This window comes from Rattus norvegicus, chromosome 10 (assembly GCF_021556685.1).
Source record: "Rattus norvegicus strain SHRSP/BbbUtx chromosome 10, alternate assembly SHRSP_T2T, whole genome shotgun sequence".
NCBI lineage: Eukaryota > Metazoa > Chordata > Mammalia > Rodentia > Muridae > Rattus > Rattus norvegicus.
The window spans coordinates 104,365,567-104,378,409 of NC_141543.1; the positions used below are offsets into that span (position 1 = coordinate 104,365,567).

Genomic DNA, 12,843 nt, shown 5'->3' on the forward strand with positions numbered 1-12,843 from the left:
CCGGAGGCTGCAAGTAGCGCGACCGCCTGGGGCCAGAGCAGGCAGTGGTGCGTGGATTCCCTTCGGAATGACAGAGAAGATGGGGCCGGGGGCGACAGCACCAACAAATGGCCTCAGAGCATGAACCTCTCCTAGCCTAGCCCTTCAGGCCCCTCAGGCCTCTGCTTGTCTTCATTAGCACTGAGGCCACACACCCCACGGGCAGACCCTGCTCCAGCCTGCCCAGGGTTTCTTCAGGACTCATGCTGGGGGGCAGAGCCCTGCCTGGCGCCACTGGGCAAGCAGCTTTGGGGATGGAGCCAGGCCAACATTGGCTCCCCACACGCGGTCATTACCTATTGAAAACCCAGGAGTCATTACAATTAAAACACATTGCAAGGGGTTTGGGGTGTGGGGGGAGATGGGAGGTGCGGGGGGAGGGGCTGGGGAGGTCCCTTTAGGAAGGAACACTGGGATTAAAAGAAATTAGAGCGGTTGTCATGGCAACACAACCAGGCTGGGCCTACCCAGTGATTATTTCAATGAGAACAGGATGGAGGGCAAAGTGGGGCTGAGGGGGCGGGGAGGGGGCGGCGGCTGCTGAGCGACCAAGCCAGGGCACAAGCAACAGGCAAAGCCTGCACTTTCCCTCTCAGAAAGGGACCCGGTGGCCTGGGAGAACTGTTCCCAAAGCTGACTACAGCTTCTTTCTTACTCTCAGTAACTCTCACGGCGGCGGCGTGAAGCTCCAGGGAGACAGGCCTCTGTCCTCAGGGAAGCCAGCACTCCAGGTCTCTGTTTAGAAAGTAAGAAACTCCCCCGAAAGGTCCCCTTCTCTCACAGCCCTCTGGGGACAGGATGGCCTGGCCTGGTTTCATATCTCTTTAGCTTTGGCAAGCCCCAGGTTAAAAACCCATCCATCCCTTTGTCTAAGTGGCATCCAAGAAACCTGAACTGGAAGGCTCAGGGGAGCAGTGGCGGTGAGGGGTGGGGAGGTGGGACAATCCTGGGAGGGGACAGGTTTTGGAAGCAGGCCCATGATAATGAGCAAGAAGGATTCTGTGCCTGGGACACCTCCAGGTATCAGTACAGGATTAGGGTCCCTACAGCATGAGAATCCTCGTTTGGCAGGGCTAAAAGGACCGCACGAGAGAAAATAGCAATTAGTTCTCCCGTCTTTCTGTTTGTCTGCTCCTGGCTAGGCTCGGAGGCCCTAAGCAGGTCTGGCAGATGGGCCAGGAGAACCTGTTTGGAACCTTCTGAGGAGAAGAGGGTGCACTGGGGGTAGGAGGAGGAGCCAGTAGGAGGGACCATCTAGTCTGGAGGGGACACTCTTAGGTCACCTTTACTGTCCCATCCATCTACAGCTGTTCCTATGGCTAGACCTTTGTGTGGCTGAGGGAAGGGAGAAGGCTAGAACTCTATAGCATGTGGAGGATCTCAGGGATGCCAAGTGGCTGGAGATAAGTCCTGGATCCTACTTAGAAGCCAAAGCTGAAGACCCGTGGGCTGCCCAAACCCAGCCAGGATGAACCATCTAGAAAGTTCCCCTCCCCCAGACCTCTGTTTGCCCTTGGAAGATGATTGTTTCCGACCTTGAGTAACCGATGTCAGTCCTTTGGGCTACTGATAGCTGTTCTTGTCTGTATTTGCAAGATATACTGTGTCCTTGTGGGAAAGCCAGGAGCGTGGCTCTTAGCCCAAGAGCCACCAAGTGGGTCACCTCCAACAGTGCTTGCTCTGAACATCTCCATTCCTGTATCTGTAAAAACACTGCCTCATTTACAGTGTCATCATGGGGTCGGGAGGTGACAGATGCCAGGCCTGGCTCCAGGGTAATTGGCTTTCCCAATTTGTTTAGGTCTGAGAAGGACAAGGTTTATTTTAAAATGAAGACAGTCCTGGATAAACCAGAATGACCTGGTCACTTTACTGGGGCGGGGGGGGGCAGATATCATTTTATGTAAAGATTCCATGCCTCTGTAAATTTTTATATATTATATATACATGCTAGAAGTATATATGTGTGTGTGTGCACATATATCCATGAGAATGCATATGTGTGTGTGTGCGTAATGATAAATTGAGATTTAGTCACATTTCAAACGCATTCTTTGCCTGATAAAAATGATCAAATATAACGTCCCTTCATGCAAGGTTGGAGACGCGACTAAATGGGTCTTTGAGTGGATGACAAATTCAGAGGAACTGAGGGACAGGTTAGGAAGCACCAGAAGGGGCCTGGGAGATGCTCAGTCTCTAAAGTTCATGCATGAAGACTGGAGTTTGAATTCCACAGCCAGGTGGAAAGCCAGGGTGATGCATGCTTCTAGTACTGGGGGAAAGGTGGCTGGGACACAATGGCCAGGAACATGGGAGATCCAGGTTCAGAGCAAGAGTCTGTCTCAGAAAAACGAAGAAAGGTTGAGGAAGATGTCCAACATTGAGCTCTAGCTGCCACCACACACACACACACACACACACACACACACACACACTCCATACACATACATACACACAAACATATATACACACACATTACTTTTTACAGTATTTTTTTTATTTACTTTACATTCTGAAAGGCCTCTTCCCCTCCCTCCTCTCCCCCCCTCCTCCCTCTCCCCCCCTCCTCCCTCTCCCCCCTCCCTCTCCCCTCTCCTCCTCCCGTCTTCCCTTCTTCCCTTTCTCCTTAGAGAAAGTTGCAGCAGGACTAGGCACATCTCCTACTGTGGCTTGGCAAGGCAGCCCAGTTAGGGAAAAGGCATCCAAAAGCAGACGACACAGTCAGATACAGCGCCTGCTCCTTCCGTTAGAACTCCCACAGGAAGACGGAGTTGACTACTGTTACGTATGCATACACACTGCCTTTAATGAACTGTCTCCATGTATTTCTAGGAAGTGGCTCTCACCCTTCCTGATGCTGTGTTCCTTTGGTACAGTTCCTCGCGTTCCGGTGACCCCCAACCATAACATTACTTCGGTTTCTATTCATAACTGCAATCTTGCTACTGTTAGGAGCCATAATGTTAATATATGATATGCACAGTATCTGGTCATGGCACCCAGGTTGAGAATCACTGGCTTAAAAGAGATGCCTTTCCAACCCTGGGCTTCTCCAGGCTGCAAGTTCCAGTGTTCACTGCAGGGACCCCTCGGGAGCCATTTGCTTGTAGAAACATTGTCACATTGTCAGGCTTGAGGTAGGGGCAGAGGACTCCAGGTCATGTCTCAACCCAATGGGAGCTCTGACTCTGTGGAACATCTATCTCTCTTCCCTCCTCCGAGCGCTGTTTGCCTTCCTGCTTGCTCTCAGCTCATGGAGACTGGGGTTGCCCCGGCTCTGTCAGCACCTAAAATCCTGCAGGTACAGAATGCACGCAAATCCAAACTACATCCATCACAGGCTCAGTGGTATCGGCCTGTGATACTGGCCAGAAGACTGTGGAAGGAGGTCAAGTTCAAACTATTGCTGACCTACAGGGTGAGTTCAAGATCTGTGAGATTCCTATGCAGTTACAAGGAAGAAGAGGACCTGGGGAAATGGCCGGGTGAGTGGACATTTCTCTAGCAATGTGAGCATTCCTGACATCTTGGAGAACTTTTACCGCTTCACTTTTACTTGGAAAAATGGATGTGAAAAGATAGGAGAGGCCAACAAAGGGTTGCCAGTCTCTCCGACCAGCTTGAGACTCCAGAGGTATAGGCAGAGTAAGGCAGGCATCTTGACCTTGGACTGAGCTGTCTATCAAATCCAATGGTCTGTAGGGCTAACCACATTGTGGTCCTGGATATGGGGCTAGCCAGAGCAGAGCACAACACCCCACTTCCACCCCTAAGTCAGGCTCCACGGCCAGCAGATCAAGCCACTCTGTGTTCATCCTGTGACTAGCTCCCTGACTCAAGACCTGAGCCACAAGTCTCAAACCCATTCCCAGAATGCCTCACTCTTTCCTACTCTCAACTGAGAAGAGGAAGGACCCACTGGAAACGTCCTGCCCTTTCCAAGTAGAAGACAGCGGGGGCAGGCTCAGGGAGTGGTGGGGCATTGAAAGGTGTTGCCAGGAAAAGCTCTCGCTCGTCCTGTGAAGGGATCAAAGTGCTCATTGAACTTGAAGAGGGCAGTCTGACGTGATGGCTTTTGTACTATTCCCGGGGTGCAGACTCTTCCTGCCTGGAGCCCCAGCAGACCAGTCCCCAGTCCCCTTGCATCTAGGACTTTGAGCTCAAGGTGCAAAGAGGGGGCATCCCAGGGTCCAGCACTGCCTGGTAATGAGGCCACAGACCCAGGACAGCATGCAGTGGGCCAGGCAGTGATGCCTGGGTTTGTTATTCACTGGGTTATTTAGTGACAGATGTCCTGAATGTTTAAAACAACCCAATACTGCTTGGAAGAGAAACCTGAGCCAAAGGATCCCTGACCCCTGGTCCTTCCCCTCCCCCTCCTGCTACTTCCCCTCCCTTCCCATATTCCCTTGCCCCCCTCCCACCTTCCTCCTACCCCTATGCTCTTTTTCTCTCCCCCTCTCAAGGCTTCTTTCTTTCTTGTTTCATCTCTGTGTGTGTATGACCTGTGCACACATGTGTGTGTATGATGTACATACATGTATGTGTATGATACATGTGCATGGGTGTATGTAGGGGGTGCATGCCGTAGCACACATGTGGAGGTCAGAGGACAATCTCGGGCATTGCTCCTCTCCTTCCATTAGAACTCCCACAGGAGTTTGAGACAGGGGCATAGACCACTGGCTCACAGGCTTCCTGGCATTCTCCCCTGCCTGCCACCTTCTCTCAGAAGGGCTGGGGTTACAGATGCTGGGATAACACCGGCACATCTGGCTTTGCATGGGGAATCTGGTCATCACGTGAGTACAGCGAGGTCTTAATCCACAGAACCATCTCTCTAGCCCAAGACTGCTGTCCCATGCAGACAGCAAGCACTAAACCAATGTTTGAGCATCTTTACCACTGCAGACATCTAGAGTCTCTTTGGCTCGAGACCCAGGGTCTCCAGGTGGGGTCCTCTGGCCTCTCCTGGCCCTTCACTCTTCCTTTTCTACACATTTTCCAGGGCATGGGGCAGGGGAGCTAAGGGCTTTCCCTTTTATTTTACCACACCAATTAACAAAGAGCCCAAATAAGCTCTGGAAGAGAAAAAAACTAGCAAAAGAGGAGAGAGAAGGGGAGGAAGAGGAGAAGGAAAGGAGGAAGAGGAGGAGGGCAGAGAGCAGGAGTAGAGACAAGAAGGAATGTAGTGTGCATGTACACACATCTAATGGGAGTTAGCATATCCCAAAGCCCCCTGGACAGAAGGAAAACAGGAAATCCAGAATCATTACCAAATGCACTTCCCTGCCTGCCCTTCCCTGGGCCCCTGGGGGTGGGTCAAGGATGCTCAAGCTAAACTCCTGGCCTAGAAGCCACAGGAAGGTGGGGCTTTGATGAGTTGATTGGCATTTCCTTTCCCTCCTCCCTCCGTGACCTCTGCTAGAGCTTCTTGGTGGATGGTTGATGGGATGGGCGGAAGCCTCTTTCTGCCGACACCTCCCCTGAGTAGCAGGGGCTGGAGGTTTTCCACGTAGGCCTCCCACAGTGTTGGAGCCGGAAGGTGGCTTGCAGCTGGCCTCCCTCACCCGGCTCCACAGGGAGCAGTGTGATGGCCCCAGGGCTTGGGGATCAAGACCTTCTGCTCTTAAGAAAGCAGATCGGAAAAAATCTGGCATCGAAATGAAATCTAGGCAGAAGAAATAAGTAAGCCGGGAGTGAACAGAGGCCATGGGTTGGGTTACAACATTCAAGTGGGGATCGGATCGCGAGTTCAAGTTCATCTTCCATGGGCTCTTCTCTTTGCTCTGGCGTCGGCTGGGCATCACATCCTTGCCCTGTGCTTCGAGCGTCTATCACAGTTCGGTTGGCTGGACCAAGAGCCTGTAGTAGAGTAAAAGTCATGCCCTTTGTGTTGTGGCAATTGTCTCTGTCACTGGAGAGGCACAATAGCCATCAACGAGGCATGGATAACTAACACGGCTAGCCAATCAAATGCCATAAAACAAACACCTGGCCAAATGACAGATTTGGCCCATGAACTGTAAGGTGCCAGTCCCTGGAATAGGTTGTTGTCTTAGAGTTTCCGTTGCTGAGAAGAGACACCACGCCCAAGGCAACTCTTCTAAGGGACAACATTTAATTGGGGCTGGCCTACAGGTGTAGAAGTTCAGTCCATTATCATCATGGCAGGAAGCACGGCAGAGCCCAGGTAGACATGGATGGCTCTGGAGAAGAAGCCAAGAGCCCTACATCTTGATCCAAAGGCTATCAGGGGAAAACTCCCTTCCAGACAGCTAGAAGGAGGGTTTCCAAGCTCCCCTACCCCACAGCGACACACTTCCTCCTACCAGGCCACAGCTACTCCAACAAGGCCACACCCCCTACTAGGGTCACTCCCTGGGCCAAGCATATTCAAACCACCACAGTGGTGAAGACAAGAGAATGATAGAATGGGTCTATCTAGACAGGGGCTTTGAGAGCTGGAGAACTGGCTCAGTTGGTAAAGTGCTGACCATGCAAGCATGAAGACCTAAGCTCAAATGCAGATATCCCAGCACTGGTGAAGCAGAGAAGTGGAATCTGGGGCTCACTGCCTGGCTAGCCTAGTGTATTTGGTGAGTTCTGGGCCAAAGTGCTTTGATGAGAGACTCTGCCTTAAAGTAAAAGGCTGGGGAGGTGGCTTGATGGTTAAAGCACTTGTCATCCCAGCACAAAGACTCGGTTAGATTCCCCAGAAACTCGAATAAAAGCCAGGTGGGGTGTTTGCCTATAAATCTATCCTTGGAAGCACCAGACAGACTCTCCAGGGCAGACTAGCTAGTAGATTATCGGTTATGTGTGAGCTCTGGGTTTGAGAGACCCTGCCTCACTGAACAACATAGAATAGCAATAGAAAATGACTTCTGACATCAACCTCAGTCCCCGACAGGTGTGTGTCAGAAAGGAAGAAGAGAAGAAGAAACAGGAATTGGCTAGCACCTGAGAAACCATCTGATATTGACCCCTGACCTCCACACACGCATGCGTCCACACATGAATATGCACACATATGAACATGCACATAAACACATGAACATGTGTACACACATGAGCATGCACATGCACATGAATATTAATACATACATGAATATGCGCACATATGAGCATACGCACAAACATGCACACACATGAATGTGTACACACGAACATGTATATGCACAGGAACAAGCACACAAGAGCATGCACATATAATGCATGAACATGCACACACATGAACATATATATATATACATGACTGTATATACACACATGAGCACACACACATGCATGTGCACATACATGTGTGATCATGCACACACATGAATTCACACGCAAACACACACACACACACACACACACAATCATGCATACATACAGAACAGAAAGTAGAAGTGAAGCAGTCCTAGTTCAGATCTGCCCAAGACTCACTGCATCATCATGGGTGAGTTACCAATCAAGCTCGGCACCTTCATGTGTAAAACAGAATCAAAATGGCTGCCTCACCAGGCTGCGCTGCTGACTGGATCATCTAATGAACGGAAAGTGCACCACACTCAATCAATGCTGGCTGTTAACCATCTCATTAGGAATGAAATTAGGGAGAACGGAGAGGAGGGACCTGGGAGCCTTTCACTGGTGCTGGAAACGCCAAAGTTACTGGGACGTCTGTGAGCACCAGTATGAAGAGGGCAGAGAGTGTCCTTTGCAAAATTTTATTTCCTACAATTTCATAGTTCTGGGCGGGGCCGGGAAGATGGCTCAGTTGGTAAGATGCTTGCCCTGGGGGGCATGAGGCCCTGACCTCATCCCCAGAACCCATGTTGGGTTTTTTTTTGGTTCTTTTTTTCGGAGCTGGGGACTGAACCCAGGGCCTTGCGCTTCCTAGGTAAGCGCTCTACCACTGAGCTAAATCCCCAACCCTCCATGTTTTAAAAAAAGACAGAAAGCCAAAAAGGCCACCCTGTCATGGTGGCTTGTGCTTGTAATCGCAGCACAGGATAAGCAGACATAGGTGGATGCCTGGGCTCACTCGCTGGCCAGCCTAGCTTACTCGGTGAGCTCTGGGCAAGTGTGAGACCATGCTGTGTACTTCATTCATTACATGAAAACAGTTCTTACCCATGACGCTCATCGAGGTAGCTTTCATCCACCAACCTGCTCAATTTCCCATCCATCCAAGCTGTGTCCAGGTAAACTGCAGACACCAGAATACTCTACCCATCCCTAAACACTCCAGTAGACGTGCACAGTGATCATGTGAGTGTTTATGTGCATTACTGCTTGCGCTCCCACATGTTTCTACATGCATGTGCGTGTCCATGTAGAGGTCAGAGGACAGCCTGAGGTCTCACTGCTCAGGTGCCGTCTATCTTTTTTTTTTAATAAATATTCATTTCTTTTTATAATTGCATGTGGTGAGCAATGCCCACAAAGGCCAAAAGAAAAGTATTGGAACCCCTGGAAGTGGAATTACAGGCAGTTTCGAGTCACCATGTAGATCCTGGGAACTGAACCCGGGTACTCTGCAAGGGCAGCCAGTGCTCCTAACCACTGAGGCATTCTCCAGCCCTCTTCTTGGCTTTTGAGATAGTCTCTCATTGGCCTAGAACTCACATAAAAGATTTGGATAGGCTTCTCGGGGAGTTCCAAGGCTCCTCCTGTTTTTGCTTCCCCAGCACTGGAATTGCAAACACGTGCTGCCATATCTGGCTTTTTTTTTTTTATTTCTAATGTGAGTTCTAGAGACTGAACCTGGGTCCGTATGCTTGCAAGACAAACACTTAGATCCACTGAGATAGTATCCAGCCCTACACATTATTATTATTATTTTTCACTAGGTCTCTTTTTGGCTGATTCCTCTGCTGTGAACACAGCACCCCACCTTGGACACTCAAGAGTTATTAAGCCAGTGCCGATCTGTTTCAAAGGGACGGTATTATTCAAACCTGAGCAGAAAGGTACCCCTTTACCTCTCCTCTCTTAAAAGGGCAGGGCGGGCGGGAGATGTTTTATCTTAGTACTATAGCAGTCGAAACAGGAGATGGTTTCTGCTATTTGACCTAATTCTCACTGCTCTGTTCAGCCCGTCTCTTTAGAGTCACTCATCGCCGTGCCTGGTGTACCCTTCAGTATTTATTTAGCAATGTCAGTAACTGCTCGATCATATCTCCCAAACCTTCCCAAGTGCGCTCTCTCTCTCTCTCTCTCTCTCTCTCTCTCTCTCTCTCTCTCTCTCTTCCCCTCTCCCTCTCCCTCTCTCCCTCTCCCCCCTCTCTCTCAAAAACAAACAAACAAACAAACAAACAACCCTTCTAGTCTCTCACAGTCTGTCAGTATTCTGACCATGAAGATCATGGATGCGTCTTCCACTATGATTCTAAAAGGTAATACGCTACGTGACCACAGCTTCAGGGTGTGGTATACCTTCAGGGATCCCCACCTCCTTTATCTCTGATTTTTCCTCTGTTTGGGGAATCCTCAGTGCTTATTTGACTTATGTCAAACTCTAGATGTGAACTCAGGACTAGGAAGGTTCTTTTCCTGGCCAGTTCTACCCAGAGAGGAAGCTGGCTAACAGACACCAGGAAGGGCTGTTCATTCTACACATGAGCACACGAATACACACACACACACACACACACACACACACACACACACACACACACACACAAGCACAAGCACAAGCACACATGCACCACACTAGTTCAAGTTCTTGTTCCATGATCATACTGACTCTGTGGGGTGTGTGTGTGTGTGTGTGTGTGTGTGTGTGTGTGTGTGTGTGTAGCTTGTTCACACATGTGTATGCCATAGATCCAAAGAATAGAGGTTGGGTAACCCTCATCATGCACCTTATGCCTGCATCTTTGGTTTTCTCTCTCTGGAACTTGTCAACTAGGCAGGGCTACCCGGCCAGAAACCTCCTACCTGTCCATCTTCCTAGCTCTGGCTTTTTCATACAGAAATCTGTAATGGGTGTGGGGAGGGGGTCTAGTCCCCATACCTGCAAGACACAGTTGGCTGTCTGAGGCATGGATGGCTTCAGTCCCCGCAGGCAGGTCCTTTTGGTATCTTCTACAGTCCTTGTGACCTGCACACTCCAAGTCTGACAGGAGGTCCCACGGCACTGTGTCTAATCAAAGGCCTGAGACAAGGTGCGTGGGGTTTCTTCCACCTCTCTCCCTTGCTCACTTATCCAGACCACCCACTTTCTGTTTGGCCTGGTCTCCAACCTTGAAACCTGAGACCCCTCTCTCTAGGAACCACCCATGTTTAAACAAATAAATACCCCCAAAGGAACCCACTCCCCAGTGGTGGTGGTGGTGGTGGTATCCAAATCCCAGGGAGGAGTGGGGGAAGGGGTGGGTGCCCCGGGGCCATCTCTGACACTTGTGGGCCATAAAGCACCCTTGGCCAGTCCTTCCGAGTAAGTGTTGGGCCCCTGCCTTGAGACAGGTTACAGTGAGACCCACACATGGGCAGAGAGACATCACAGTGAAGAAGGAGACAGGAGAGGAGCTTGTGGCCGCTGGAACTGAAGAATGGGAAGGCAGATGCCGCGCAAAGACGAAACTTGAGATACGGGCAGAGATTCTGTGTGACTCGTCCATCACTCAGCCAGAAACATCTAAACCCTCGAAGCCAAGGGAGAGCCAAGAGCCACTGGGAGTGGAGAGAAGCAGTGCTTTTGTGACTCAGAAACGCTTCAATGGAAGCCAGAGAGGGAGAACTCTGGAGGGATGCCCACGTCAAAACCTCTCTGCCTCCTGACTCAGTTCACAGAGCAACAAAAATCACTGGGCTTCACGAAATGGGACAGCCAGGCTGTGTAGTGATGGGCTGGGCAAGCAGAAGTCAGTAATAGTGAAGATTTAAAGTCCGTCTGAGGGGCTGGGGATACAGCTAAGTTGGCTGAGAACTTCCCTTGCGTTGCGTGAACCAGGATTGGTCAGCAGGACTGCACCAACAGGGCATGATGGTTCACGTGTTCGGTCTGCAACCCTGGCATGGGTAAGAGAGGAGCCCAAGGTCATCTTTACTTAGAGTCTTAAAGAAATAAAAGTAAATGGCTGAGAGAAGGAAAATCACCCTGGACCGGTTATCAAATGCCAAGCAGTGAGTTCTAAATGACCACACTACACATGGGCTCAGCACCAAAGTCTTGCTCTCTAATTATCGTTGCATATATATAGATGTGCATATCTATAACACATATACATACATGCACATACACATATATGAATATGAATACTACATGTACATACACACATATATGAATATGAATACACACATGTGCATATATACATGCAAACATGTATGTATATACATATATACATATATGTGTATGCGTATGTGTGTGTGTATGTGTGTATGTGTGTACTGGCTGGTTCTGTGTGTCAACTTGACACAAGCTGGAGTTATCACAGAGAAAGGAGCCTCCCTTGAGGAAATGCCTCCATGAGACCCAGCTGTAAGGCATTTTCTCAATTAGTGATCAAGGTGGGAGGACCCAGCCCATTGTGGGTGGGGCCATCCCTGGGATGGTGGTCTTGGGTTCTATAAGAGAGCAAACTGAGCAAGCCAGGGAAAGCAAGCCAGTAAGTAACATCCCTCCATGGTCTCTGCATCAGCTCCTGCTTCCTGACCTGCTTGAGTTCCTGTCCTGACTTCCTTTGGTGATGAACAGCAATGTGGAAGTGTGAGCTGAATAAACCCTTTCCTCGCCAATTTGCTTCTTGGTCATGGCGATTGTGCAGGAATAGAAACCCTGACTAAGACAATGTGCATATGTATATCTAGATGCAAGGATAATAATTAAAGAAGAGGAAATTAGTCGGGAGTGGGAGGGGACGGGGGGAGCGGTAGAAATGATATAAACACAGTACCCATGTATAACATTCTCAAAAAAAATTAGCTTAGAAAATAAAATAAACTTAAAATTAAATAAAGTATGCCTGAGATATAAGGGGAAAGAGGTGTTTCCACCACTGTCCCTTTAAGAGATGCTTGAAGTTTTACAGATGCCCCGCCTCTGAAGGCAGAGAAGGAGTCTTCAGAGGTGGGCCTCGTGGCCTGTGGTGGCTAAAGAGAGAGATGTGGCTAGAAAGCTGGCTGGTCCGACTAATGCATAAGGAAGCAGGGAGGGGAAAAAAGAGAGCATGTTTCAAAAATAAACACAATCCCCAAAATCAACACTGTTAATGGAGATGACTAATCAAGGGTGTGCTGACCTGGGGGTTCTTGATAAGGTGCAGAGAGAAACGTACTTGGAAAAGTAACAGATTCTCCTGCTTTGGTAAGTCGATAAAGAGCTAGAGGGGGTGGGAGTACAGAGTTAGAGCTGGGGTCCAAGGAGGAGGTGGGAGCCCAGGGTTACAACTGGGGACTGAAGAGAGGGGACCCCAGGGTTTGAGCAGGGGTCAAGGAGGAAGAGAAGCGCTCAAGGTTAGAGAGCCAAGGGGCAAGGGGGAAGTGGGGACTCAAGGTCAGAGTTAGAGGGGGCAAGGAGGAAGTGAGGGGCCCAGGGTTGAGGGAATTAGAGACTGAAAAACATAATATCAAGACTCACATAGAAAAAAACACATTCCCACCCAGGCTTCCCACAAGCAAGGGTGCATGGTCCAAAAAGCTCACAATAGACAAACAAGGCTGAGGCAGGGGCTGGGTAGAACACCTATAGAGACCACATGGCCTATGGCTGGGTACATTTGAGCACATGCCTTTCTCCCCACTCACTAGTCTGTTCCCGTGATCTTTAAGACTGTCCCTTTCCTCCTGCTCTTCTTTGAATCACATATC

General features: G+C 49.7%; 1 long non-coding RNA gene across 1 annotated transcript; it reads left to right on the forward strand.

Annotated features, from left to right (window-relative positions):
- The first annotated feature begins 621 nt into the window (after window positions 1-621).
- Window positions 622-12,237, forward strand: LOC102549596 (uncharacterized). The gene is made up of 4 exons (XR_015632240.1): window positions 622-785; window positions 8,883-9,002; window positions 10,126-10,199; window positions 10,501-12,237. It is a non-coding gene; the product is annotated as an uncharacterized LOC102549596 (long non-coding RNA).
- The last annotated feature ends 606 nt before the right edge of the window (window positions 12,238-12,843 follow it).